Below are 14,540 nucleotides of genomic sequence, written 5' to 3'. Positions count from 1 at the left end.
TGTATAATGGCAAAGATAAATCTTGAACCCTGTATAAATTTTACAATACACATTCTTTCTATAAGTAATTTTTATTCAAAAAATCTAATCAAGCTGAACGTTTTAATGACATTAGACATTTTTTTTCTGTTGAAAGTAGGCTGTTTATTGTTAAAACTTTAAATCGGATGTATACATCTGTAATCAATAAAGCTAATGTTTATAGAATTCAAATAATAAATCAGTAATTTTTTATAATGATCTAAGTTAATGGACACGGTTGTTATGATTTTTATAGTAGTATTAATTCATAAATGAAATTCAAATTTCATTATCACAGAGCATATTTTCTTCCATCAAGTATGCTTCTGATTCGAAATAGAAGAGTATAGCATAGATGACGTCCATTGTGAATTTTCAAGATTTAACCGAATTAGATCTTGGATCATTGCAGATTGACACCTTTCCTCTTTGCTTCAATGAAGAAATACATTAATTAGATGTTTAGGAATGGAGATAAGAGACTTTTTCAATGTAGAAGGCATTTCCCAAATCAAAAATTGATTTATTTATATGCTTTTAGTTAAATCAAAAATGGATGATGCTGTCTTGTAGCCATGACATTCTGTTTACTGTATTATATATTTAACTTTCCTGAATTTTACTGCCTTCCTTTTATTATATGTCTCTTAATAAATATTTTTCATAAATAAATGTTATATAAAAATAATATTTTTCATTTTTTATCATTATATAATTAATTCGATCATTTGCAAAAACTATGTTATCATTTTTACCGTATTAAATTCTGTTTATTAATAATAATATATTTTCGAAAACATTAAGAAAAAACAGTTATGAATGATTACTGTTCATTCTTTCTTATTGTGAAGAGTAATAAATTAGAAACAGAAAATTCTAGACATAAGTAGACAGTTAAGAATATCTGCAGGTATCTGCAGCTAAGAATAATTTATATCTTAAATATAAAGTCATAATTCTTTTAATTCTGAATAAACTTCTCCTGATAACTTTACTGATATTTCTCAAATTCCAGCTGGTTATCATGAAAAGGACAAGCATTTATTTAGCCAGACATAAATGTCAAAGGTCACACATTTTCCATCATCTATCATGTCGAAGTCTTTATACATTGTATACATATATTTCTGATAAGTTATACATATTTCCTCGATACGTTCTATTCGTTTGACAACTTACATCACTAAGGAGAAAAGTTGTCATCATTGAAATCACTAATAACATCTGAAAGAGGAGAGAAATGTAATTTTTATACGATTAATTTATTACTCAATTTTATTATCATTTTCGTTTTAGCTTTTGTAGTAAAAACTAGAACTTTGTTAGGATTATTATTTACAAATATATTAAATGTCAAAGTTTTATTATCCAATTTTTATTTTTTATTACGATAAAATAATTTATTTATTTTTTAAATTATTAAATTTACATTATACAGTTGATTCTCTTAAGCTGTTCGCTTCTGAAAAACTGTCATATTAATTCGTAATCATAACAAAATTCGTAAGATATAAATAATTTAAAATGTTCAAGTTTTAGGATATTTATATAATTATACAGTCAAACATCTCAATAACGTACACTGAAAGAAACAAAAAGGACGTTGGCTAGTGGATAATTAATAATGCTAAAAATCCATAAATTAATTTTCAATTATAGGCTACATGATTAATATAAAAATATAACAGTAAATTTGTGTATTACTTTCCTTATTTAATGTATTATTATTATTATTATTTAACTTTTATAGTAGAGATGAAAGCATCGTTTAGTGGTTTTCATTCAAAGACTTCGAATACTTTCATAAATATAAAATTGCATTAAATCTTAAACAAAGGAATTCTTCAGAAAGGTCTCCATGACGAGGGTATTATATTTTATTGTTATAGTGAAAATATTTGAGAAAAATAAATGTAGGAAGATTCTTCATTTTATGAAAAAATGATTCAGATTCCGTCTAAAAATATCATTTAAGCAATAAAAAAATTATGTGAGTAAAGTGTTTTTTTAAGAAAGATTATTTATTTCTTAGAGGAAATTAATTATAGGAAAATAAATTGCGACAAACAAACTGAATTCCATTCTTACGTTTAATTAAATAAAGTTAATGTGCTACACCGTTTTCATCGAACGTTTTGTAATGATGCTTCTAAAGAAAAAAAACAAAACGTTTAGAAAATACTAAATGCAAATTAAGATAACTTTAATAATTAAAAAATTATTTATAATTATGTTAATATAATTTTATTTATGTTCATATTTATAAATGTTCATTAATCAAAATCCTTTTCTTATCACAAAAGATGTAAAATGTTTCATTAACTGTGTAATTTATAATTCTAACCACTTATTATTATTGGGCTGCAATGTTCAAATTCCAGACCTATACATTCGCATTGTTGTCCGTCTGTACGTCTGTCCTTCGTTAATCTCGGCAATGAAAATTGAGACCAAATACAAAGGAAAACGTAGGTTAAAATCGAGACCAAATATGGAAAGATAAGAGTCCCGGTTAACTATATACTAAATTCAAGCCTGGACCGGAAGTCACATGATTTCAATTCAAACTTTTTCATAAACAGTTCACATGACTCTCTAGGATGTACTGTACATTATTCACGAGATCTCGCATCTTTTGTGATAAAAATCGTGTAAAAAATACACTTATATTTATTTAAAATATAATATGATTAAAAATTGCAGCCCAGCATTGTGATAATATCACAATACGTAAACGATTTTTCAATATTATATGATCTTTAATGATCATCTTATTTCAGAGTATTTACGATGGATTTTCCCTTCTCATTTGTGAGTGTTTAAGACGTTTTTCTCTTCTATCAATTGATAAAATTGAAAAAAACAATCTCAATTGATAATCTTAACTGAAAAATGATTAAACTTAGGCCAATTAATTACGTCTAATCTTTATTTTTGTTAGTAGATTAACAATAAATCGTTGTAAGTTTAACGTTATCAAATTCCAAATTTTAATAAAATTCGAATCATTATACAGTTGTTCAAGCATTGAAAAGATAGGGATTAAACTTCAGTAAGAAAAATTATTTTCTATTTAAAAACTTTTAATTATTTCCCTATTTTAATGACCGAATTAAATATTAGTTTCTAAGATCAAATTACTGATAAAGGAACATTCTATATCTAATACTTTCAGACAGATGGTAATGAAAAATATCAAATTATCGAAAAAATTCGCTATCACAATCATTTAAAACTTGATATCCTTACAGAAACATTTTTAAAATATTAAAAATAATTCGCTCTAATTACTATTAACCTAACAATAAAAAATACTGATTGTAATTATGCTAATATAATCGGATGTTATTCCGTTAAAATTCGACATATTATCACTAAAGGAAGTAAGAAAATTTATAAAATAAAAAAAGAAAATTAATTTAATATTTTTCATTAAACTCGAGAAATAAACGATGCTTCGATTTTATGTATTATTTATTTATTCGCTTTATACATATTCATGAAACACTCGTTGCATTCGCGCCGCGACGTCGCGTATCCTTTAAATGGTCACAATTGTCTTTTAAAATAATCGAACAAAGCCAAAAATAGTTTTAGTAACATATAGAAAGAAAATCAATGGCATTTCTCTACAATCGATACTTCTTGAAATAACATCAATTTCACAACTTTTCATCCTCCAACGTAACAAAAGTAATCCTAGAAAAATCAGCAATTATTTATTGTGACGTAGTCACAATGACAGGCTCCAATTTTTAATTTACTTAATTTAAAATATATGCTCTTGATTTCAAATTTTAGTGTCTTGACCCTGTACATCATACTTTTCCTGATAACAGTAGAGTCATGCCGGTTAGCTATGTAACGCCATTCGTGGTAAAATTTTTGTATTAAAATAACGTACTTCTGGTGTATATCGGAAGTATATATATTATTAATCAGGACTTCCTGCACCTAATCTTTCCACATCTGATCTCGACTTTCATCTGTTTAACACCATTCTAGAGATAAAGGAAAGGTAGTCACATAGATGACAGTGGGAATTTATAGGTCTACAATTTTCTCAAATTGCAGCCTAATCAAGAAATTTCATTTCACGCAAAAATGTATGCGTTTTCTCTAGAATAACGTTTTGTGATTAAAATAAAAAACACAATTATCATTCTAAAAATAAGTTCAAATTTAAAAAATATGATTCATAATTTATTTCTATTGTTCGATAAAGTATCTACGTCTAGACTTTAAATTGCTTAATTCTTTTTTCAATATGTGCTCTTATGCTTGGCCGATTTAGATATTAAAATACGTATATAGATGAATAGAAATATTAAATAATATATTTATTAGGATAATTCACAAAATGAATTGATATTTTTCAGCATGTACTGAAGAATAAAGATAATTTTATTTTAATAAAAATGTTAATACATTTTTATAAAATTCCCTTCCACTTGCGATAATATTTAATATTCAGCAACTACTGATAATTTATCAGTATAAATAATATCGAAAAAACTGCTTATAAGTGAAGTGGTTAAACACTAAATAAGTCTGAATTGTATAATTCATATATAAATATATTTTATGTGCTTTATATTCACGAAAATAAAGTTGTTATATTTTTAATATATATATGTATGTAAGTTTGTTTTATAATATAGAAAATATCCTAATACAATTGAAGACCTTCAAGTACAGTTATGTTAACTCGGTTACAATGTTGAACATTATTAAATTTCTACAAACATGGAGCAAATATAATTTCTACACTCTTGACCTATCAACTTCTAATATCAGTAATCACACGTGATCTGTTCTAAAATACACAGCAAATTCGTGGGTAATTTTCCCAGAAACTTGAAAAATGAGTTTACATTTTCTCGCCTCAAGGTTTATTATTTTTCTCGCTTCAATTGTTTATTATAATTTGTTTTAAATTATTATATATACATATTATATTATACATCGTTCAGGCCCGTATTATTTCGTTTCAAAATTGAAACCAGAAATCTTTTATTTTATTTTCTACATTAAATATTCTTGAAATGTGATCATAATAGTCAATATTTTACTCTGGAACTTTGTGTTTGTACAAATATATTGAGAAAAAGAGACGAGAAAAAGTTACAAAAGCACTCTTTTATATATATCTACAAGAGTATAGATATATATGTTATGTAATATATATATTACATAACATTATTATATATATATATTATAAAACAGATCTATAAACATTTGAATATCATGCATGATGGCTTTAAACAATGTAGTGAAGATAAATATAAATACAAATCTTCGCAGATTAAGATATAAAATTCCAATTATATTTACAACTAATTTTATGTACTTTTTAAGTTTCTGTGTAAAATTTTTCATAAAGTCCTTTGTTGTAAGAAATATTTTTTGTCTTTATAGAATTTAGCAAAAATTTGTAAGACATATAACTAAAATTACATTTTACTGTCTTCTTTATAAATATAATTAAGTTTAAAACGGCTCATTCTGTTATAGAAGTGTAGTTTATTACTTTTACTCAAGTAAAAATATCCACAAAATAATCCTGTGGCATATATTACAAACAAGTGTAGATAATTTTTAAATAAAATTTGAAGTTAGAAATTCAATTTTTTTTTCACTTAGACTAGAAAAAGTATATATATATATGTACATAAATATTTTCATAAATACAGTAAATTCAATGTATATAGAATGGAAGTTATTTCCATTTTCAACAAATAAAAAGATGGGTAACCAATTGCTACGTCAAAATATACTTCAATAAGAAATTTAAAAGTAAACAAAAAACAATCTTGTCAGGAGAATTAGCAGACTTTAAGAACTTTTTTACTTTCAAAAAACTTTTAAGTTTACTTCAAATCGATCGAATGCATTCTCTATTTCACGATGGCAACAACTCATCTATCTTTTTCGACGTAAACAATTTACGTATTGCTTAGGATACTTCGAATTACTCAAACCGGTAAGATAAGTTTATTTATTTATATATAAATTTATTATATTTTTATTGTAATTAAGACCTATTAAAATATTAGTTTGTAAATGCGTTTATTACAATTAATTAAAATTTCATTTTATAATAAAATGCCTATTAATTGTAGTAACATTAGTAAAGTTTTCAGTTTGGTTCTTTAAAGAATAATGATTTAAACCTACTGATTTTTATTTAGAAAATTTATTAACTTTCTCATTAATAAATATCATTTATTAAAAATTTCATACGATTTTAAATAATTTTACAGGTTATAAAAAGAAAATTTATTTCAGAAAGAGAGTAAGAAGATTATTTTACGTTATAAATTTAAAATTTAACTGAAATTTTTTATTAGATTTGTGTGAAAATGCAAAAATTAGTCAATTAAAATACTACATATTCGAATTTAATATTTCTTAAATTAGTTGTGACTATAATTTCTAATTAATAATTAAAACTGTACGGAAGTAATTCTTTATAAACAAAATATAAAGAATTTTGAATTTTAAGGTTGATATTTAACTTAGATGTGAGTATATAATTAAAAATACTACATACAATTTTTTACATTGTTTATAATCTCTTGATAAATGATTTCAATACTTTTTCTAATGTTTGTTTTCTGTAATGATCTTATATTTAATATTAAATGTCAAAATGTATAATGGCAAAGATAAATCTTGAACCCTGTATAAATTTTACAATACACATTCTTTCTATAAGTAATTTTTATTCAAAAAATCTAATCAAGCTGAACGTTTTAATGACATTAGACATTTTTTTTCTGTTGAAAGTAGGCTGTTTATTGTTAAAACTTTAAATCGGATGTATACATCTGTAATCAATAAAGCTAATGTTTATAGAATTCAAATAATAAATCAGTAATTTTTTATAATGATCTAAGTTAATGGACACGGTTGTTATGATTTTTATAGTAGTATTAATTCATAAATGAAATTCAAATTTCATTATCACAGAGCATATTTTCTTCCATCAAGTATGCTTCTGATTCGAAATAGAAGAGTATAGCATAGATGACGTCCATTGTGAATTTTTAAGATTTAACCGAATTAGATCTTGGATCATTGCAGATTGACACCTTTCCTCTTTGCTTCAATGAAGAAATACATTAATTAGATGTTTAGGAATGGAGATAAGAGACTTTTTCAATGTAGAAGGCATTTCCCAAATCAAAAATTGATTTATTTATATGCTTTTAGTTAAATCAAAAATGGATGATGCTGTCTTGTAGCCATGACATTCTGTTTACTGTATTATATATTTAACTTTCCTGAATTTTACTGCCTTCCTTTTATTATATGTCTCTTAATAAATATTTTTCATAAATAAATGTTATATAAAAATAATATTTTTCATTTTTTATCATTATATAATTAATTCGATCATTTGCAAAAACTATGTTATCATTTTTACCGTATTAAATTCTGTTTATTAATAATAATATATTTTCGAAAACATTAAGAAAAAACAGTTATGAATGATTACTGTTCATTCTTTCTTATTGTGAAGAGTAATAAATTAGAAACAGAAAATTCTAGACATAAGTAGACAGTTAAGAATATCTGCAGGTATCTGCAGCTAAGAATAATTTATATCTTAAATATAAAGTCATAATTCTTTTAATTCTGAATAAACTTCTCCTGATAACTTTACTGATATTTCTCAAATTCCAGCTGGTTATCATGAAAAGGACAAGCATTTATTTAGCCAGACATAAATGTCAAAGGTCACACATTTTCCATCATCTATCATGTCGAAGTCTTTATACATTGTATACATATATTTCTGATAAGTTATACATATTTCCTCGATACGTTCTATTCGTTTGACAACTTACATCACTAAGGAGAAAAGTTGTCATCATTGAAATCACTAATAACATCTGAAAGAGGAGAGAAATGTAATTTTTATACGATTAATTTATTACTCAATTTTATTATCATTTTCGTTTTAGCTTTTGTAGTAAAAACTAGAACTTTGTTAGGATTATTATTTACAAATATATTAAATGTCAAAGTTTTATTATCCAATTTTTAAATGAAATTACATTATAATATGTTCGATATTTTCGTTAGGAGACAACCACTCTAATCACTATAAAACAAAATTCTTGCTGGTTGCTTCTAACATTTCTGAAAATTCGAGTACCATAAATTATACTGAAAGCAACATGAATACGTATGTATTTTATTATATCTTGTCGTCCTACTTCTTAAATTTTTATGAATTCGTTGTTAGTCCACAGATTTGATTTCAAATAGTTATTTCGTTTTCTATTAAAGGCACTCTCTTTCAAACAAAATATTTCATGAAGATAAAATTATAATAAAGTAAGTGCTTAACTGTGAGAGATTTATAAATAAATTTCAATCAAAAGTTTTCAACAGCAACATAGAGTAGAAAAATTCGTCGAGAAAAAACTTAAATTTTAAAAATTGTAACACTTTCGTCTCTCTATAGTGGTAATACCTTCCAGAAAAATTTCAAAAAACACAAAAATTTAACAAAATAAAACGAATTATTTCGTATTTTAGATTTTTATTTATGGCTTTTAACTCTTCATCTATAGCAAGAATTTTTTCGAGCCATTGTAGAATGAAGTAGATATTTTTTATTCACCCATGCATGATGGCTTTAAACAATGTAGTGAAGATAAATATAAATACAAATCTTCGCAGATTAAGATATAAAATTCCAATTATATTTACAACTAATTTTATGTACTTTTTAAGTTTCTGTGTAAAATTTTTCATAAAGTCCTTTGTTGTAAGAAATATTTTTTGTCTTTATAGAATTTAGCAAAAATTTGTAAGACATATAACTAAAATTATATTTTACTGTCTTCTTTATAAATATAATTAAGTTTAAAACGGCTCATTCTGTTATAGAAGTGTAGTTTATTACTTTTACTCAAGTAAAAATATCCACAAAATAATCCTGTGGCATATATTACAAACAAGTGTAGATAATTTTTAAATAAAATTTGAAGTTAGAAATTCAATTTTTATTTCACTTAGACTAGAAAAAGTATATATATATATGTACATAAATATTTTCATAAATACAGTAAATTCAATGTATATAGAATGGAAGTTATTTCCATTTTCAACAAATAAAAAGATGGGTAACCAATTGCTACGTCAAAATATACTTCAATAAGAAATTTAAAAGTAAACAAAAAACAATCTTGTCAGGAGAATTAGCAGACTTTAAGAACTTTTTTACTTTCAAAAAACTTTTAAGTTTACTTCAAATCGATCGAATGCATTCTCTATTTCACGATGGCAACAACTCATCTATCTTTTTCGACGTAAACAATTTACGTATTGCTTAGGATACTTCGAATTACTCAAACCGGTAAGATAAGTTTATTTATTTATATATNCATTATAGTGTTTATGTATTTTACTTTATATATATGTTTATTTATGAGCTATATATGAATTTATACGATTTCTCTGCTAAGTAAAAATTTTCATAATAAATTATAAATTATTTTTGGATTTTTATTCGAAGAATAAACTTTATTTTAAACTCTCTTTTGTGTATTAACATACTTCTTTTATTCGAATTTCAAAGAAACACGATAGAAATTACAGTATATAGAAGTGTATATCATGTTTATTCTACCTAATCAACATTATTCATACATTTCCTATCAATGTATATTCAACATTTTATTCTGAAAAGGCAAAATTTGAAATGGAAATAACAATTTCGAAATGACATATTAAAATCGAATGCTAATAACATGATATTTTGAAATTTTGTAAATAAAAATGGGTTTTACACAAATCCTTTTGTATTTCAAAAACAGTAATTTTAAATTGCTGTTAGAAAATTTTTACTGTTTAAAATGAGAAAATAATCAAATTTTCAATTAAATACCTTATTTAGATATGTTTTTATCTTGTTTGTAAACAGTTAAATCAGTTTATATTTCAGGTAAACTCGTTGAATATAAAGAATGTCGCCTAGTTTTAAACTGTTCTGTAAAGCTCATTTGTTTAGATGTGAGAATAAAATTTGCTAGAGAATGTTGACCAATAATCCAAATTTCATGTATATATGCTTGAAAGGGCTGCTGCTGGGTTCCCATTTCTTGGCCTTGATATCTTGGCCTTGGGGCCCACGATTACTTCATATCATCTCTTCTGTTTTCTTTGTAGGTATGTCAAGGATCGTTGAATGCTACATGAGAAAGCTACAAGGATCGTTGAATGTCAGACACGAGAGCCCCACGTACAGTAATAGCGAATGCATTAATACTATGACTCGTAACAAGCTGTCTCAAACGGCTAAAATCAAGTATAATACTGGATATATATTAGAAACCATGTAAAAATGTGCTAGTTTAAAGTAGTAATTAATTTTTTCATATGCACTTTTTGTTACAACTTTTTACAGTAATCCAAAATTAATCCATAAAACTAGGGAAGTTCGAGGGAAACACCTTATATAAAACATTCATCATAAATTAAGGAACAAAATTCCTATTTTTCTTTTACAAACATCTAAAATACAAATCTCGTACTAATAAATAAAGCATTTTCCATTTTAAAATCTGCTAAAATATAATAAATATGTAAATAGGAAACAGAAAATAAAATTGATCGTGTTCTCTGCTTCATTTATTCTAATTTATATATTACACCTGTTTGTCATTGTTTTACACAAACCATCTTAGTCTTTCGACAATGATAAAGTGTATTGCCAATATGAAGGCAAACATCATATAAACTGGGATATCTAAAATTACATCTGTCTTTATTAGCATCATCTCCAGGTATGGAAAATTAAAGAATCTGAATTGTCATAATATTTTATTATTAAAAGTAACAGCAAAGTAAACTCTTTCTAGAATTTCCAGCATCTAGAGAATGCATTATTTGAAAACGAACTTGGTTTCTTGACTACTTCAAAGTTTTATACACGATGCTCTTTAGTTAATATCATATTTAACTTTTACAAAAGAGGACATTTATGGACTGGAGAAGATAAGTTTACATTTAAACACCAGATTGATTCCCGACTTGTCCTGACATGAAAACAATCAGAAACCTGATATTATAATGGAAATGATGAGAAAATGATTCCATGAAGGACTGTGTTCAATAAGCAAGTAAATTTTTCCTTGATTGGTCAGTTGCATATTTATGAAATGTTTGAATTCTGTATACATCATCTTCATGAGGTAATATATTTTGATTTTACATTATGGTCATAATAAGAGAATGCACGTGTAATGACACAATAGCTTGAAGATGTAAAAGAATATTCAATAATATTGAATATCCTTTGAATTGAATTGGCCACTAATTCTCTTGAGTTAAACTCAGTCGAACATTTGAAGGATGCACAAGCAATTTTATTTTATTCCTGCATATATATAAGGACAACATCTTATTGCCGTTTTTTTAAAAAATACTTTTTTTAATATCTATTATTCGATACACTCGAAAAAAATCCTCTTTTAGTCTCTGAAAAAAATACATCATAAATATCTCTTTTTAAAAATATGTTTTGATTTTCTTTTATTATATACTAATAAATTTAATTAAAAATATGATTCTACAAAAGAATTATAAACCATGTTGACAGAAATTTAACTTCATTATATGAAAATGTACAGTTAACAGTTATATTTTCCTATATTTTTAATATTAAAATCCAAGTAAGTAAATTTAAAAATACTTTATATTAATTTTCTGTCGTGCTTTTGGAATTTAAAATAAAATCTGTTTTCACTTATAAAAACTCATTTACTATAAATCAAAAGTCTTAAATATTGAGCTTTTGAGTAATTCAGTTGTGATCATGAATAAAAAATTTTCTGAGGAAGATAATATTTTTGTATTTTTCTTATTCCATAGACCATTAAAACTTTTTGAATGTTTCGAGGAAATTATCTTCATAAGACAAGCCATACCACGCGAATTTTAGAAATTGCAAAGACTTGCCTAGATTTTCGGACACAGCTGCAAATAAGTAAAACTCTGAGAAAAAAGTAGAATAGAAAAATCAAAATAATGATATTTCAGGTTTTCGGATTAAATATATTACATAATTTCATTTATAATTAAAAGAAATAAATTTAACAAGTAAGTTAGTGGAATATATTTCACTGTTTTATGATTCATTTTCCCAATTGGTAAGATTTTGAAAATCCTTATAAACCACCATATTTTAGTTCGATAAAAGTTTGTTTATGGTGGGAGTTCTGATTTCTTTTTCTTTTGATATTTTGAGGGAAAGACATGAAAATATTGGGAAAATTTTCGAGAAATCCTTCTGGAGAATCTAATTAAACTCGTAGCATCAGTTTGGTCAAAAACGGAGTAAACATTTCAGGAATTTCACATTAGAATATAAGATAAAAATATTAAAAAGTAGTTCGAAAAATATACTGGGTTTTACCAAAGCTAAACTTATTTATTTCGAATTCAAATTTCAATGTATTGATCTGTTTTCTTGATATTAAAGCATCTCCGATTCATCCAATTTTTAGTTTTTGCACCATTCTTTTGATGCATACTAGCATTATTTATTTATCAAAGTGAATGTAAAAAGTGGCTTTAAATATCTTTAATACCTTTACTTTTTTTATTCTTTTTCAACGTCTGCCCTGTAAGCACTAAGAAGGCAGTTTAATCCTACTCCTCGTGGGTTCGGTCAGGCTCACAATGGTGAGAAAGGGGCATATATCCGGAGTAGATAACCATAAACACTTGGTGTTCGAATCCATGTCCCCAAAGTGGTAAACTGACGTTCTTATAATCCGGCATTCGACCCGTCATACTTTTCACTTCTGTAATTATCTCTAATTAATATATATATATACAGTAAAACCTGTATAAATCAGAATGGTATCGAATATTTCTCCCGTTTAGACAAGTTTCCGTTTTATTCATGTTTCGGTTTAGACAGGTTTCATTGTATGTATTTTTGTCAAATTTTACTACCGAACACCCCATATATAGGGGAGACCGGGGCAAGATCGGCATGTTAAGCTTTACTTAAATTTTGTGTAATAAATACTGCTGTAAACTGAAAAAAAAGCTTTGCATATTGTCTATTGGAATGTTACCTTACTATAGAACTGGTTAAAATCAGTTTGGAAATAAAAATAATTAAAATAATTACAACTTTACAAGAAGAGAGAAATTGACGAAGTTGCCCCGGGTATAGGGGCAAGATCGGCAACTTCTCTCTTTTTGTAAAGTTGTAATTATTTTAATTATTTTTATTAAAGTTGCCCCTGGTATAGGGGCAACAGTAATGGGGCAAGATAGGCACGTATATAAAATTATGTTATTAACAATGTATAAGTTGGAATTCACTATTAAAACAAAGAAATACAAATCCAACACCCATTTAATATTATTACAACGAAATGCAAGTTCAAAGACATATATACATGAATAACAAATGCAAACATGTTTTCATTTATCATCTGTTTGATTTTTATCCTTTGCTTCTAATGTGGCTTTATGTTGCCGATCTTACCCCGCTAGTCATGATTTCGAAACATTAAGTACAACCCTGAGAACAGAATGCCAAGCCACGATCTGGCCACGTGAATAAGTTGAAGTTACATCCTTCTAACAGGAAAAGTAACTTTCGTTATCATGGAATTATAACAAAACCTGCCAATTCAATATAAATGGAAAAAAAATATTATATGGAATTGAACGAAAATGAAAATTTGCTTGATAATTCAACTACGCTTGTTGGAGAACAATAAAAACACTACACTCAACAAGCCACCAATAAAACTCAACTGCCTAACCTCTAACCAAAGTCTCCTTTTAATTTGTTTTTAAAAAAAAGCGCTTGACAAACTTGCCCCGCATGCCGAAGTTGCCCCGGTCTCCCCTACAAATAAAAATTATTGTCATATATTCACCCATTATTGAATATGGTTGCAACAATAATCTAACCTTTGGCCTATTTAAGTACATGGTGAGCAGAATTTGATGAATAAGCTGAAAATTTAATAAAGCGAAATTGAAATTTATATAGGAATAGAAATCCTGTTTACTTTATATATTTACTTTAAATAAACATGATTATTATAGAGCAAATATATAATTCTATTCTAAATACAGGAATTATGCTATAGTTTATGCTGAATTTTATATTGTGTAATGATTATTTATTTAAACGAAGAATAATATATAATAAATATTAATATAGGCATTGTTATTTCCGTAATAATCAACTTTATAATATAAATAAACGAAAAAACTATTGATAATAATCTACATTAAGATGGATTAAGATCAATGACGTAAGAATCGATTATAGTATTGAAAAGCCGAAGAGAAAGACACAGAAATACCTCTTAGAAATATCTTTTACACATCAGTTCTCTGTATTCTAATTTTGGCTGATATTTAATGCTAAAGAATTTCATATTAAAACAATATATTATCCAATATATTAATCTAGACACGACACTGTGGCATTCAACAGAACATTACTTCAATAGCTGTTATCGCAG

The sequence above is a fragment of the Centruroides sculpturatus genome, unplaced genomic scaffold (genome assembly GCF_000671375.1).
Source record: "Centruroides sculpturatus isolate CEXI.00-Female unplaced genomic scaffold, Cexi_2.0 scaffold64, whole genome shotgun sequence".
Lineage (NCBI taxonomy): Eukaryota > Metazoa > Arthropoda > Arachnida > Scorpiones > Buthidae > Centruroides > Centruroides sculpturatus.
This window is presented reverse-complemented; position numbering follows the sequence as displayed.